Here is a 17,457-nt window from a genome sequence, read left to right as displayed (position 1 = left end):
TGATCAAACCTGGTGGCCTTTTACTGAGAAGCCATGGCAGACGCGTCAGTTGCAAGTTGTTTCATGTCAGAAACCGTGTCGTGTAGGCGAGAAAAGAAACTGATTATTGTTAAAACCGAAGCAGATAACTCTTTGGCATCGTTAGAAGCACTCGGATTACTCCAATGTTTCTGTTATTGTAAAATCACATATATTAGAAATTTTTGTTAACGATTTCTTCTAATCAGCGATTAGTACGCTAGAAAAAAAAACAATGCAGCAGTCTTAAAACGCCTATTTTCAAAGCTCAGCGATTGGTCAAAACATGTTAACTTTTTTGTTAAGTTTTATTTAAGATAAACAAAGTTTTTTTTATGTGAAACGACATAAGCTTGTGGGACAAGGCCTCTCTTCGAAGAGAGTTTGTGTTACCGAAAGGCGGTATATTATTGATCGTTGGTCAGCCGTTCATGATATCGGACGGTGCCAGACTCGAAATTCGATTGCACACCTGTGGTATGGTGTTTTCTCGTGCTACCGCTGCACTATGGGCACCACCAACATAAACAAATAGCAAGTCATAATTTACTTAAGCTATGAAAGCAATGAAAGCATAATAAATTAACTTCTCTCTTATAATATACTTCTCTCTTACAAGCACAAATTGCTTTTTTTTTGTGTAGCTGCAAGTAAAACACAGAAGCGTTAACATCTTCACATTGTTTCATTCTATGTTGTCAGTTTTATGGAGCAAAAAATATGTTGGACCGACAAAGATAGGACTGTACTGAGACCCAAGCGATGTTTTGTTTTCATTGCTTTTTGACACCCTTTATAAATGGAAAACTTCTTTCAAAATTCCTTCTTAAGCACAATTCGACAAAAACACTATAAAGTTATGTATTTATATATACTTTCGTGCAGTCTTGCAGAATGCTTACGAAAAGCACTGGTCTTGCGTCAGAAAAAAGTAAGCTAGTCCGTACTCAACTGCACCACGAAAATCGTGAGCTAGCGCATTCAATCCTGGATGGTTATTTTTAAATAGCTTTTTTCAGATCTACTTTAAAGCACTTTCCCATCTACTTTATCGTTCAAAAAGCTTAAACGTATTGACGATGCGTAGAAAAATATAATCTATCGATCTTACATATTTGTTACGAATATCTTCTTCATGCAGAAGAAATAAACGGATTTCTTTGCCAAAAAAAAAAAATTTGCTCAGTCACATCGCTTTGCTAGTAGGTAAAGTCGATTTGACAATTTAACGAGGCCGTAGACAAGATTGCTCCAAAGTGGCTTTTCGCTTTGTACAAAGTCACCTTCGTATCACAAACCATTGTGCTTCGAAGCTAGTACCCGCTAGGCGATTTCGAGTGAATCGTCCTAGAAAACATGCAACTTCGAGAGGTTTAGTAATGTGAGTGGGACGACTGCTCGAAAAACATCCTATATTTGTTTCATCTTCATACAAAAAATAAGCACCTTTGTTCACATGTAGGTTGTTTCAAGACTTTTATTTCGAAATGCCTAGCGGGTTGGATAGCGTGCTTTACATCCATGCTAGAATAATTTGAAAGAGGTCTCCATTTATGCTTAAAATTAAAAAAACAAATAACCCAAACAACGGGGATATTTCACTTCACCGAACAAGGTGTATATTTTTCCGGCATCTCCTACTTGTGGAAGAGCAGTTTATTTGCGTGTAACCACCAGAAAAAACTTTATTTAAAATATCGATGAAAACTGAGTTTCATAAGAAATTACTTTTATGAAGGCTTGAAATAAGCAGAATAACGCTAAATGCGATTTTTCTTATAGAATGTGTTAACGTGTTATGAAGTTGTCGATTATTGTAACATATTGAATTGAAATTTTATAACAGCAAGCGCAATGTCACATTTTTCACTGTTACTACACCTGGCATTGTTAAGCATGGTTTGGGCGACATATTTTTCATAAAGAGGCAACCTGACAGGCGACGTCGCGATACTTTATGGGACGTCACGCTGCAGTCTTGACCACAAATTACGTTTGTTCAAGTTCAAGCTTAAAGAAGAGTAAGTCAAATTTATTTGAACAATGAAAATACAGCATTTTAAATGAAATAGGAAAAAAATAATAGAAACAAGCTGACGAGCAACCCTATCGTGGCGTTTTTAATCAACTGCACTCGGTGCGTATGATTGTTCGGTGATGTAACGCCTGATCAAAAATGATTCGAAAAAGCATGCGTGCCTCGTTGAGCAAAACTGGATGTGTAGTTTTGGTAAAATATGTGTTTCATTTCGATGGCATCAACGCAATGATGTGTAATTCACTAAACATAAATAAATCATGTAGATTTTGTCATTAAGACACCTTGGCATAGCGCTGACCTTTACTGTAAACACCCTTTATTAAAGCTGCCCAGAGTTTTGAGCACCGTGAGCAAGAAAATCTGAGAAACCACGAGGTGGATTGCCTTTTCAAGCTGACCTCTGAGCGAACCAGACGTGTCATACTGGGGTCTTCTGTTGTTCTGCAAATGTGTATGTGTGTGTGTGTGTGTCAGTGCGGCTTGGTAATATAAGCTTATGCGTAATCGGCTTTGGTAAAATAAATGTTATTTGCCTTTTTCTTCACGTTTACATTAAGGAAAATTGTTTTGTGTGATAATATGTTAATTTGTTCAAATTTCTTCTCGACGTCGACTATTCTGGAAGGAATGCTGGTATCAAAATAGTGAAACTTCGTGAGAAGTAAAATTTAAAGTGTTAGGTTATGTTGATTTGTTTGATAGCGGCAAGTTTACAGTTGAATAAAACAGCCAGAATTGTTAACACACGAAAAGCTGGCGAGAGGTTCACCTATGCCAAATAAAATTTAGCGATACTTTTGACGCACTTTACAAATAAAACGCCAAAAGTGTTGATGTGCAGCCAGTAACCTAAAAACAAGATCGTGTCTTACATATTGCACAGGATTTGTTAATCGCCATGAAAAGAACCAATCATGTATTGCGAAATTATCTCAAATGAAGACCCGTACGAGTGGTCTTGCTCGATCAATATGCTAAGTGATTCTAATAAAAAATAGGAAGTACGAATTACAAGAACAAATCTACAGAAGCTTGCAAGGCAAAAGTACTTTCACTTTTGACAAAAGAAGCTGTGTTAGCTTTAATGCTCAAACCGTTTCCAAGAAAACCTAATATGGTTATTGGCGATCTCGCTTAACACACGGAGAAAAGACTAAACCTGGCCTCGTTATGGCTTTCCTGAACAGTAATTGGCAATTTGCGCATCTCGGTGTTTTAACCGTTGGAGGAAGCAACGGCAAATAGTTTCTTTAGCCACATGTGCTCTAAACGCAAACACAGATTTTTAAGGAATGCAAATAAATCTTTGTCATCTTTTTAAAACGGTGGCTAGATTATTTTAACCATGCATGAAATAATTTGTACGGCAATACGGCCAGGCCGTTCCTTCTGAAAAATAAAAAAAAATGTGTAGTAAAGCATGAATTGTAATATGTCTATTGTTGTCACAATTCACATTTTTTTATTTCCAGAGTTGGCAGAGAGTACTTTCTTCAAAGAGAAATTTCAAACAACTTGGCAGATCACTAATATTTTTTAACTGTCGGTAAGTAATCAATGAAATTTGATTAAAAAACCGCGTGTTTAACTAAAATTGGCAGTAGAACAATTTTGTTCAATGAAGAAGCTACGATCTGATTTTATTTGCCCTAGCTAAATGTGCATGTACAATTTCGTTCGCATGTTACGAAATTAAACCTTATGTGACTTGATAAATTCATAACGTTTCAAATCATTTGTGATGTTAATCATGAAAGTAAAAGTCCCTCTAACGTCGTTTGTTTGATCATTTTTGGATCGTTTAAAGCAAATTTAATAAAATACAACCGTCAGTCGTCAAATGCAATCTTGAAAATCTAGGAACCTCGAGAGACGATGAAGTTTGTTGCAAATCATTCTACAGAGACTTCAAAAAGAGAAAAATGTGCGATTTTATCGACGAACAAAAACTAATACTGCATGCCCAATGTTTTAAGATGAGATTTACTCTGCTCTTTAATCGAAATCAATCTGTTTAATTTAAAAGCTCAAAAGTAATAAAAACGTAGGATGGTACAAAACACGATGGGTCTCCCTATAATTGTTCTTTGCATCGTTGAAAAAAAGTCCAGTCTGTCTTGTAATGGTAAAGCATTGCAGCAAACAGTCTAGGTAAAATTTTTTGTAAAAAATTACAAAGAAGCCTAGTTTTCGATGAACAAAACGAGTCAGCCGTTTTGTGCGTTAAATTGAATTGAATGACGAACCACCGTGTGTAACAAATCCAATTTAAAACGGACGATGACAAATTTCACAATTTGTTAATTCTCGAATACTGTGAAAAGCTGCAGAACGACCTGCTTAATCATTTTAATTTCTTTTCAAAGTTATCCACCACCAGGAAAGTTCGAGAAACTCAATCTGTGACAAACATCGCATCCAAACTTATTTTAAATCAGCTGGTTCCTTCAATACTCAACGCTTTTTAACACGTTGACTGCCACGCTTATTTTGGTCATGTTTCCCTGCAGGCCAAACTTTTTCTTCATACAATATCGCTGGCTATCATTTTTGATAGCCATGGCCTGCTGGGAAGTGCACAGGTGCTCGAAGCGCACACACACAGCTCGGCAATTGATATTTTTCTGGTTTTTTGCCTTTAACACCTTATTGTTTATTTCTATTGGCGTTATTATTAAATATATAGCGCCTCATGATTTCTCCAATAAACGGCTTACGTATTAGCAGCGTGACTGCATCCGTCTCGTTCACCCAATAGACACGCAACGACATTTAGCGAAAGAGACAAAGCGATTCACATGTGATTCAATAAACAAAAACCTTCCACTAAAACAGCTTGTAACTTTTTTCTTACCACAGTTATTGTAAAACCAACCACAAATTAAGCTAGACAGGAGATGAAACTATGTAACTACCAAAGGATTTGTAGGTAGGAGTTGTCATTAAGAAGATATAGTACTTCAAAAATCATGGTAGGTGGCTATCAAAAATGATAGCCATGGCCCCCCAGGAAACATCACTGGCTATCAAAAATGATAGCCATGGCAGTCAACGTGTTAAAGTGCATCGTCTTGATACTAAAGGTAAGCTTGCTTTTAGAAAAACCTTAAAATGCCATTTTTCGATACACCGCAATCTTGTAGAATTTTTTCACCTTTTCTACCCATACTGCAAACGATGGAAAAACCCTCACAACGCCTACGATGTTTGATCATAGACGCTAATAAGTCCTTTGGTACATTATAAGCCAGAAATGTTATACCTGCTTAAAAGCGTATCTGTTTTGCTCTCTGAAAGTTTTCTTCGAAAAACTAACTAATCTGTTTACAAGAAAACTACGATTGATTCAGGTAACCTCTTTAAGCGCTTAGCAGAGCGAACTTTACCTGGGCACAAAACTACCCAGTTTTCCAACAAACGGCCTTGAATGTAAACCTACACTGGACGTAGTGCATCGAACTGCTGAAAACATCACATAATGAGGCGAATAGGAAAATATTACGCTTATTTTAAAATGCAAAATTATCGTGCTCTATGAAATTTATTGAAAAAGAGGAGGTGTAATTGTTATAAAGTAGGCTTCGAATTGGTCCTGGTAGTCTGAGCTAAGCGTAAAGGCGCCAGTTTTGTACCTGATTAGGTAAATACCTGCCCGATGAGAAATGTGCCTACATCCTGTACACGTCTTGTGATCTTTGTACTAGGGAAAAAATAGTTCTTATGTTTCATGACTTGTGTGAGATCCATCCGCTTTAAAATTTAACCGGTCAGAAGTTTTAGTTTTTCTTTCAAATGCGTTAGCAATGACAATGTTAAAACACATTTACGATTTCATAGAGGAGCAACCCAGACCTTTTGACCTTACTGAAATTTAAAACTTTGTCTCAACATCTGACGTGCAACGATAAACGTGCATGCAGTGATGCATTTGAATTAAGCTGTCTCGTTGGAAGAATATGTCTGATTATTGACTGGTCCACAAAATCATTTTAAATCGATTTAAGTGAGGTCAGGACAAATAATCATTTTACAAAAAATGTAACTTCTTGTGATTTAAATATTTATCAAAAATAGAATAAAATTTAAACTTTTGTTCATAGGATTTACTTAAACTAAATTTGTATGTCCGATGGCTTTCAAGCTGTATGGAAGTGCGATATGCAATCATTGTTTAACAATCTTTACCAAATCCGTTTAAAACCACTCCGTGGCAACAGTCAAATTCATTCGGGAAAATGTCAAAAAAAGGAGTGTTTGCATGTCTCACAAGCTCGTCTTCTTTCAGGGAGCAAACCAAAGACAGCAGCAACAAAACGGTGTTAAAAGAAGTCCTTACACTGGCAAAAAACAAAGAAGGGCGGCAAAACAAGATTATCGCTAAGTCCAGAGCAGCGCGAAAGCAGAAGCGTCAGTTTTTTAACAGACTTTGAATGCTGGGCGAGATCGACCGTGCAAAGCAGAAAAAGTGGATGCCTACAATTGATGCATCAAAAAGTATGCTGCATAAAAATCTTCATTGTTTTACTTTATTTTCAACACCTTGGAACTTGGTGAACATCCATGTGAGCATTGCGACTGCGTCGAATAAAAGTGATTTAAAACGGACTCACGACGGTAAACGAAGCAAAAACTAAACTTTCCCTTTCTGAAACAAGCAGCCAAAAACTCTATATGGCAATATAAACTTGGGTTTTAAAGTGATCTACAACGAGAAAACTTGAAGGGACTCAACATGTTTCGTGCAAACCATCTTAGTTCAGTTGAAATCTGTTATTTTTGTTATGTTGAATTGGTACTTAAAGTGACACACAGGTACACCTATTGCTGAACCATTGATCACAGGTACACCTGTTGCTTGATACATCCATTTTTAAAAGGTTCATAAATTTGACACAAATTTATTGGTCATAAGAGAAGTACCTGCAGTAAAGGTCATTTCATTTGTTTTCTTTGAACTTTCTTTTAAATCTTATGTAAAGGCAGTTCAAAAGGTAAGCCAAATTAGTATCAAGAGACCCATCCAAAGGCTCAGCAGAAAAAACCGATACTAGTCTTTTTACTATCTGAACATCTTCTTTCAATCTTATTTCAGATCGACGAAATCGTGAAAGTGCTGTGCGGTCGAGTTATCCTCCAGTAGTCGGAGAGCGCAACATCTGGATAAGATGGTAAGTTTAGTTAAACATCAGAATTTATTGCCAGCTGGTAAGAACGTTTTGGAGTCGCCATATGCGGCCAAGTGTTGTCGTGCAAAAAATTGATTTGGTCCTGCTGGTTCATGTACTAAGTAAGAATTTCCTTCAATGGGTGACTCAAACACATACGTGTTCGTTGGTATACGTCATACGTGAATATTTCAAATGGATTTCAGTACTTCAAGGCTACTGCGTTGAGGGCAGCGCCGGTGCCATCCAGAGTTCATAAGACAGCTCTCCGTTCAAACTGTAACGGTTTATGCTTTCCATCCGTCGCTTTGTTTTATTCTTCAAGCAAAGTTTCAGTAAAGAGTGGGTTGAAAATTTTCGGCGCTGCAGCGCGAATGCGAAGCAGTATGAGTCAGTCGCTGCGTCTCGCTCCGAACCACGGGGATAGGAATGAGTTCATTCAAAAGTGGTAGTAGGTTAGGTCTCAGGTGACAAAACGGCGCTTTAGGCTACAGGGGTTGAAGTTCAGTGACACGCAATGCCCAGTCTTCTAAAGAATAGCAGGCGTGACGCACAAGGCCGTTGCGATTCAAATGAGTTTATTTCCTTAAACAAATGCTATCTTTGATTTTGCATGCTAACTTGTCATCAGTTTGCTTATCCACAATTTTGTAAGTACCAATCCTTTCTTTCAACAGGTTTTCGGCAATTGTTTTGATATCGATGGCAAGGGTTGTCTGTTTACACCAGTGGGGTTCGTGTTATAAAACACAACAATCAAGTAAAGCTTACCACTTAAATCATGAGATTTCGTTTCGCTTTACTATTTATTTAGTTCTTTGTCGTGTCCATATGAAAATTTCTTGGAAGATTCTTGAGCGTGCCTTCACAAATATTTTAACATAAATAATATTTAAAATTAAATAAATATTTAAAAAACACAGAATTTTTATATGAGATTCCAAAAAAATTTACCTTGCACATCTATGGAACAACACAAAAATATGTAGTCCTATAGAAGTTCAATTTTTTTGTATTCCAGCAACAGTTGTGGTCCTTGAACTAAATAACTATAAAAATTCTGAAATTTATTAATTTTTTAAAAACATGTTTTTCAAATGGTAACATTTCCAATAGAAAAGTTTCATTCGGTTTCACGAATCCTTTCCATAAAGCAAATATGCCATACGATTTACATACGCGGCACTTAGTTTTATTCAGAAAATGTTAGCCAAGCAATATTTAATTCATTTATATATTAAGGAGTTTTTTTCTTGTTCAGAGGTAAAACAAAAACGACAGCAAAAAGGAGGTTTCACGAGCGCAATCCTTAAGATAGATAGAACCAAAAAGACACAATAGTGAATAGCAAGGACTAATATTTCCGATGTAAAGGGACTTAAGTAACGAAAAGAGCGCTGTCCCTAGTTGAAGTATAATTTATCGCTAAGCAAGCATGAAGCAAATGATCTTTAACTTTTAACAGTGTTTTACTTAACTTTGTACCTTTCACAAAAATTTAAAGGTTTTGAAAAGCTATGACCAGAGGAATAAGCACTGAAATACATCACATGACAAATCCAATGTAAAATGCATGAATTTTTAGTTACATGGTTGTAGATATGAAGTTTGAAATTGCATGGAACCTCAAATATAATTTGAATTTAATTTTTCTGTTACAAGTCGTGCAGGCTAAAAATATTTTTTTTCGATATGTTTCGATTGTGTTTCGACTATTTCATTACCTTCAATTCGAACGCAACTTAGAATTTCCACAATTACTAAATAAGTATTCCGCATTATTTTGTTTCGTTGAACCATTCCATCACTAAAATTTTCCATTGCAATTGAAAGCAAGCGTCACTCATTGCAATCAACTCTGCGGCTGTAGGTGAAAGTGCCACATAAGTTTGTTTTCGTGATGTATAACCGGTTATCGCACCTCCAAACCGAATTAAGAATCCAGAACTCGACTTCATGTCCCGATGGTTTTTGTCAAAAACTGCTCCGCAAAATACACAAATATTTTAATTCTGAATTTTTCGATCCTAACATCAATTTGCAATTCTTTTTATTCAGCAAATATCCCAAAATCTATTTAAATATATGCTTGATTGCTAGACTTTTGAGCAACGATAGATATCCTGGCAGCTCAGTTCAGCCTGTAGTGCAAGCGGCTTAAAGCAGGCCAGAAATTAATTTCAAGTAAAGCATATTGCTAGAACGTTTTAGTTCTTTCTTCTCCTACCGTTGATAAGGTAGCCAGGATTGAATGGGGTTCACAATGGGGTTGAATTTTTGTTTTTGTTTCAAATAACATCTTCAAGCATCTCTTTTAATTTCGTTTTAAAAAATAAACCGTGAATCGATTTTCGTTCCCACGTTGAAGTGTTACTGTAGAAACCAAACGCTTAGCATTCACCAGCTGTCTGCTGAATTGTCTTGAATGAAATATTTTCTAACATACCATCACTTTTCGCTTGTTAATGTTACGTAGTTACGACTGCCATCTCAGGATTTTTATTTCATTTTTACAAAAAGATCAAGATTTACAACCTCCAGAACGTCTGACGCTCGTGACCCAGGTACACTTAAAGGCAAACGAGTTTGCTCTCCAATATCACGCATTTTAAGCTGGTGTTTGGTGCCACTTATTAATCGTTGGCAGAAACTAAACCCAGAATCGACTTCTGCAGACTGTCAAAGTTGATATGACCCAATCTGCGATGGCACAAGTCTACACTTGCCTTTGATCAGGTTCACAGAGCGTGTGAAAATGTCTGCAGGTTCAATTTGAACAAAAGCGTTTTGTCTAGTTCCAGTAGCAGTTAGTTTCCCATTGAATGTTAAACCGTGTTTTTTTTCCTTCTCAAACGTTTCATTAAGTTCTCGATTTACGAATGGATTCACTGAAAGCAAATACATCGAAAATTCCAGCACTTTTTGAAGTTTTTTTAACAGGAAAGGCTAGTTTATTTAAACAACTTGTATGCTTTTAATGAATGCTGCCCTTTTCGATGATATTCTTATTTCCTCCATTTTCGACCATAACGGCACCGTACTATTTCGAAATTTTTTCTATTTAATTTGCAGATGTCATGATAGGATATGATGCTACGGATTCAAAATACAAATCGTCAATTTCTTCATTGCTTGCCAACTATGCAGTAAACCAACCTTTTTTGTTTCGTTCATTTTGAATTCGTAAGCAATATGCGTGAACTTGTTGAAACGTTTTTATTGCGGAACAAATTTATCTAGAACGGTTTGATTCTAGAGCACCGCTATGCTAATCAAACTTGTGTTGCCTTCTGTTACTTGCGGAAGCAGAACCTGGCGATAGAGTCTTTTTGCTAGCTTTTAAGAACTTACCTTAGAGGTCCGCATTAAACGAAATGAAGCGTGTAATTTTCATCGTGCAATGCTTCATGAACCGTTGTGAATTGCAGAAATGACTTTATTATGGTTGTTAACAAAAGAGTGATTACTTCTGCTTTCCCTTACTCCACACATGGTGGCTGAAATTCACGAACTTTATTTTCGAATCCCATATTGTTTTCCTCTAAGGAACCTGTTATGATGAGCTTGAGTGTAACAAATTGTTTTAAGAGAAAGAATATTGCAGAAACAATTAATTTCCACGAAAGATTACTTCAGCGTATTCAATGAGACTCTTTAAAACGTTTTTCCACGTATCGTTCATGCAACAACCAAATTTTAAAAGATCTGTTGAATCGAACGGGTATGCGCGCTGAGTTTTATGTTCTTCCACGACGATAAAGTCAATTTTAACATCTGCTCTTGTCAAAAAATTACCGGAACAATTTCTTTTTTTATTCAATAGTCACGTCAAATCGCAATAACCCAAAACAGACTACACAGTGTTAGAAATCTAAATCTTTTAAGCTATAAGCTACAACCTGCACACTAGACTTAAACTCCGGCCTCGAACACAGATAATTTGCGTTGCTTATATTTTTGTCGAAGCTCGGTCTATTCTTTCCTGTCGCTACACTTCAACAGAACAAATTTTTTAATTAATCCCCTAAAGTATCTTTACTAAAGGATTCAAATCGACACAAGAACTTTATTCAAAGATATTATGTCAAAACTACCGCAACTCGGAATCTTCGGTTGCACGTTTACGAATATTGGACAATGTATGGTTAAACCCTTAAGTGACAACAAAAAAATTGTTTGAATCACAAAATACGACTCGAGTTATAAAGGTAAAAATAAAACAAGCATCAGTTGATAAACAAATTTTGCAATTTTAAGCAAACAAACATACACAAACGTAACGAAGTGCTCCATCTGAATTTAATGAGTCGATGTCAAAAACAAGTGCGCGAAAAACGACGTGCCTTGAACACCTTTCAAAGACACAACATCAAATTGCAAATAGTATAATCGTTGGTCTGTTCTGTAATGAAATTTCATGTCCAATGGCTAGCAAGTACTTTTCGTCTCTGTATGACAATGCTTCAACATGGATTTATTTCGACTCCACAGTTCGTGGAGCTGTTCAAGAGCAAGTTGACATTTCGCTGCCTTCCTTCATCGAAGACGAGGTACTCACTGCTGTTAAAAACTTCAAGCCTTCGTACGCAGCTGGGTCTGACTTGATCCGCAGTGCGTTAATATTCAACTGTAAGGAGGCCCATGAGCGGCCGGGGCTTACCACCACGACGGCGTGGGTTCGAATCTCAACCAAGACCGGAACTTCCCCTGTACGAGAGGACTGGCTTATCCACGTGCAACAGGTTTTCGACAATCGATATCTCCCGTCAAACATGAAAAATAGATCTATCGAAACCAATTTATGTGCTTCCTGAACTATTGTTCGCTTAGTAAACTATAACGTCGACAACGCCGGCCAGGTCGACGCTATTAATACGGACTTCCACGCTGCCTTCGACTCAGTCAACCCTACCCTGCTGCTATATAAACTGACAAGGTACGGTGTTCATGGTGGCCTTGTCCAGTGGATTCGAAGCTTCTTGACTGGTAGACGCATTCAAGTAAACATTGTCTCGAGACTCTTTGCTCCATTCAGGCACGCTTCTGGAGTTCCCCAAGGGAATGTCCTAGGACCACTGCCTTTTGTGATTTTTATCGACGACGTCGTATTACACTTGATAAAGGTCGCTAAGCTCCTGTACGCTGATGATTTAAAAAAGTTTGTCTCTGTTAAAGATGTCTCCGACTGGCATCATCTTCAGGACTGCCTCACTCGTTTCAGCGCTTGGTGTTCAGCTTATGGGTTGCGATAATAATGTTAAGAAGTGTTCTGTGATAAGCTTGTCTCGTAAACAGTCTCCTTGAAGTATTATTTATCATGCTGAAGGCTTCTTGATGCCACGTTTGGAGGTTGTCACGGACCTTAGTGGTCTGCTAAACAGTAAATTGACGCTTTCTGACCACTTCAACTCAACAATTGCCAAAGTTCCACGTCAACTAGGTTTAATTTTTCGCGTTTCTAAGAGCTTTAAGTCCGCTTTTACTTTAAAATACCTGCACTGTTCGCTGGTAAGACCAATTCTTGAGTTTGCGTGTACTGTCTGGCCACAAGTTCTACCAGGGGAATTGATAGATTGGAGAACGTTCTGAAGAGGGCAACACGTGTCTTGTACAATCGTTTGCCATGGGCTTATTGTATGTCCCGTCCTCCTAATAGGACTCGCTGTTTATTGTTGGGTCTCAATTCTCTAGAAAATACTAGCATTGTTTCTTAGTGTACTTTGTTTTGAAACTTTTCTCAGCTTCGGATGTCGCTCCCGATCTCCTGGAAAAAACTAATCTCTATGCACCGTTGAGGATGTTGAGAAAAGTAAACGCTTTACAGCCGGAGTTCCGCCGAGCTGTCTTCTGTACTCAGGACCCGGTGTTTAAAATCTGTTTACTAGATAATGTAGGCCAGAGGGCCAGATAACTTCATATTTAATAAATGGAATGAAATGAAATGAAATTAAATGAAATATGGCAAAACGTGATCTAAATGTGACGAAAATTCATGACATCGACCGAAGCCAGCAAACCGTAAGGACTAGTCACATCTTTTTGAGTTAAAACAATCAATATGTGTTCATGTGCGTCAATCGATACCTTCGGCTAAAACCGTTTGAGTACAAAAAAGCTTAGTTTTTGTATTATCGTTTCTAAAAAAGATTCTTTGCATTTTGTCTTTACAGTTATCGAAGTGAGATGCCCTCTTGAAGTTCTTCATAACACGTTTCTTCTTCCAACGGTATGTTATTCATACGGTAAGGTATCAGTCTAAACGCATCACGCCGAAATCTTTAAGTAAAGTTGTTTTGTCCATAATATACCGGCGATGCAATAATACGCCACTTAAAAACAGTCACCGAGACCATCCAAGTAATGTTACCATCCCCTGTGATGTGATCTTAGAATGCTTATTTCAAATGGCATATTTGGAAAAACAAGTTTTAAATAAAGACGCGAAAGATGACCAAATTTTTTTTTGGCATAAATACCATGCCACATCAATACCGTTTTTTTATGTCAGACTGATCTTGCAGTTGTTCTTTATACATTTTTTTTTACACACTGATACTAGTGGTTCTTCAGAAAAGGTGATAAACTTTCACTCCGACGCCAGTTGACTCACCAATACATTGTTCTCGGAAGAAAATCACTTGATTTGAAATCAATGTTTTTTAATTACTTTAATTTTAAAAAAGTTTGATACTGGGACATGCAAAAGAACATAGAATGAGCCTGATTCGCATCGATAATGATACTTCAACTGGATCATTTTTATTTAATCCAAGCTGACCCTTGCCTATTTGCCCTTGCCAGTTGGAAACATATCGTTGTGATTTAACCATGTGAACAAATACTTCCGACAAAGTGCATGACTCTAAACTTTGTTTATGTCGAAACGGATGAATGTGCAGTTGTCAAAAAAACTTGCTGATTTAACCCAATGCAGAAAGGTTAATTTGGAACGAGGCGTTATTGTGTGATAAGACAAAATTAAGTGTTTATATTCGGTGTCTGGATATACTTAAAAGAACAGAAAACGCAATGTCATTGATGTTGAAATCGCAAGATACCGATGCGGATATTTATTAGCAAACTCAAGATTGTGTAGACTTTAATACTTTGCTTAGGTTTATACAGTCGTGAAAACGACTCAAGATGCAATTGCATTCATGCAATTGCTCAACGGTTCTCAGTTCGATAAATTTTTGCTGCTGGGTTACTTAATTACATCTGGCAATGAACTTGAATCTGTACTAAATTTTTTACTTTGTTTATGCGTACTTCTGTGAATTGCACACCTCTACGGAGCTTAGACTAAAGATGCCTTGAGGCATGGGTGAGCCCTCAGCCCTGTTAGTTGAGAACCGTTGCATTAAAATAATCAACATTCTTTCGTGTTTCAAGGAAATAAAGCATCGTAGAGCAGATTAGAAGAGATTGAATGTTGTAAAATCTACTTTTTTCACTGCACTGTCTTTACAAAGCTGTTGGGTTTCAAGAATTAAAGTGTCGTAAAGCAGATAAACAGGGAGTAAATATTTAGAAATCTTCTTTTTTCGCTGCTCTGTCTTTACGAAAGATGTGACAAAATTTAAATTGTATGAACACCTAGTATGTCTATTTTGAAATGTGTTCTATCTTCCACAGGAAATAGCTGAAAACGAAGTTTCGAACATCAAATCTGAGTGAGGTTGTATAACAGCGTTCAGAACTTCAGTGATTCTTTTAGTCCTGCCCTTTCTTCATCAACACTGCATCTACATAAAAAACCAACGCAGTTAAGTACAAAACCACACTACCTCGACGAATTTATCCAAACGGCTGCAGAAGACAATGTTTCTTTATATGTAACTGTTGCATCAGTCAACCCGTACCGAATCAACCATCTATATCAAATTAAAAAAGTGCATCGACTTTCGCGTCAACTTTAAGCATGGCTGAACCACGAGCCGTGTCATCAAACTTTGGTGCTTCTGCTCAAAACCAGCAGAGCGGAACAGCCAGGTTTTTCAAAGGCATTGATTATCAACTACAAATGGCATTCAAGGTTATATGCCATATGGCCAAGCTGTCGCAAGAGAATCCCACTTTCAACTTCAAAATCATCAGTGAAGATAAGAAAGCAGTCAAATTTGATGATTTGGTCATCGATTGCACACACGGAAACAATAGTTTTTATCTTTACTTTCAAGCCAAGTGCCAAGATAGCGCAAATGCGGTAATCAGTTTGAAAGACATCATTAATCCCAAAAATGGTAGTTTCTCGCTTAGCATGTATTTTAATGCTTTTGATTTACATTACGGAGCCATGAAGAAAAGAAGTAGGTTGGTTATTTGTACAATGGCTGGTTTGGCGGAAGATTTGAATCCGTTTGTGAAACGTTGTTCAACCGCGAATCTTGAAGATTCTTTGCTAAGATCAATGAGTGAAGAAGTTTATCAGTTTGATATCGAAAAGTCGGAAACATTAATAGATCATATTGAAAAACATTCACTGCTGATAACACTGACAAACGATTTGGCAAGTAAATTTTTTAAAAACGATACAATTTTTCTAAATAATTCACCGTTTGCAGAGTTTCAAAATCTTATAAAAAAAATGGTGTCAATTGACACTGAAAACCCTGCATTTTATATGGTAGATAAATCATTTTTAAAAAAAAAAAAGTGGCCAAGAGTGATTTTAAGAAAGCTTTTTTTGAAGCCTATGCAACCCTGTGTAGTCCTGATAATATTTGGGAAAGTCTTTCCAAAAGACGCTTTAAGCTAGTTATTCCAAAACAAAACCTTCCAGATGATCTAGCAAACCGTTTACCGAAAAAGCCAGATGCCACGAAAATTAAAAAGTTTCTTACCTGTTTCAGATTGGTTTGTAAAACACCTGTAGATGAAAAAGATTTTTGTGCCTGTGTCAATAATATCATCCCACCAACGCAAAGTCCACCAGCACTAAGCTTTTTATCAGACAAACTTTTTAGGTGGTTGCAAAAGTGGATGAGAAAAGGAGACGGGGCAGTTTTAACAAAAGACAATCTAAAAAGCTTTTTAGAAACACCTCAGCGTTCATTTCAATATATGCAAATTGACGCCATATCAAATTCGTATTGCAAATCATTGATTGAAAATGATTTTCAATGCAAAGAAAGCACATTGCTCAATAAAACTCTTTTTATAGACCTCGAAAATTACCTGTCCCACGTTACTACTGATAGCGTTTTTATAAAACAGTTTTATGTTCAGCAAGACGAATATCCAGCGTGGTTTGTGCTTCAACTTGTAAAGTGCTTGCAAAAAAGACTTGGAGATAATATCGCTTATTTATTTTTGAACGAAGAGGAATTCTCTAAACATGTCGTAACAGTACAAAAAATATTTTTATATATGGATTTTCCACTGATCTTGGTAAAAGACTGCAGCGGCAATGAAAAAACCAACTCCGAAGCTATGTTTTTAACGTGGAATGCGCCTAAAGGAACATATGACAAAGTGCTCATCACAATAAGCCAATTTTCTCCAGCTTGTAGTACTGAAAAAAAACTTATAATTCGAGATTTGACGGATGAATGTAGAAGTAAAAAAATGAACATAGTCACAAACTTTCTCGGAACCTTAACCCGCGGTGCAGAATTATTCTGCGATGATGATCCGCTGTTTCTCGTGTCTGAAGTGGAATGCTCTTCAATGAAGTCATTTTTGAACCGTAACTTAAACTTTGAGCGGTTTTCAAAAATTAAGCAGACATATGTTCACCGTAGTTATAACATTAAAAAATTTAGCGAAATTTCATCCGAGACAGATTGTGGATTTGACGAAATCCCCTCACCATGGATAAGGCAGGAAGATGAGAGTATTTGTTCAAAACTATTCGTTCAGAAAAGATCAGTATACCAAACAGAGCAGCAAATTACCAGGTTTTCACAAGATAATACACATTTCATTACAAGGTCTGCCCCAGCGACGTCGAAAACTGTGATTTTATTGAATCATGCAGGTTCTGGTAAAACTTTTTATATGATTTGGCTCGCGAATTCTCTTCAAACGATGCAGTCTCTTAAAGAGTTTTTAGTTATTAAAGTTAATTTGATAGAACATTCCTCAAACTTTGATGATTTGCAGGATCTTTGTTCAAAAATGAACGAAACTATCGCAATCAATCTGCTTTTCCGGCTATTCTTTGTGGATTTGCACGTGACACAAAAATTCGATCCAAATATGTCTAAGTACTGCAAAGCAGCAAAAAGAATT

General features: G+C 36.8%; 1 long non-coding RNA gene across 1 annotated transcript; it reads left to right on the top strand.

Annotated features, from left to right (window-relative positions):
- The first annotated feature begins 2,451 nt into the window (after positions 1–2,451).
- On the top strand, positions 2,452–13,601 carry LOC131292095 (uncharacterized). The gene is made up of 4 exons (XR_009189799.1): positions 2,452–2,572; positions 3,532–3,605; positions 7,152–7,227; positions 13,395–13,601. It is a non-coding gene; the product is annotated as an uncharacterized LOC131292095 (long non-coding RNA).
- Positions 13,602–17,457: the final 3,856 nt, after the last annotated feature.

This window comes from Anopheles ziemanni, assembly GCF_943734765.1.
Source record: "Anopheles ziemanni chromosome X unlocalized genomic scaffold, idAnoZiCoDA_A2_x.2 X_unloc_3, whole genome shotgun sequence".
Taxonomy (NCBI): Eukaryota; Metazoa; Arthropoda; class Insecta; order Diptera; family Culicidae; genus Anopheles; species Anopheles ziemanni.
The sequence above is the reverse complement of the archived record's forward strand: the minus strand, read 5'-3'. Positions and strand labels throughout refer to the sequence as shown.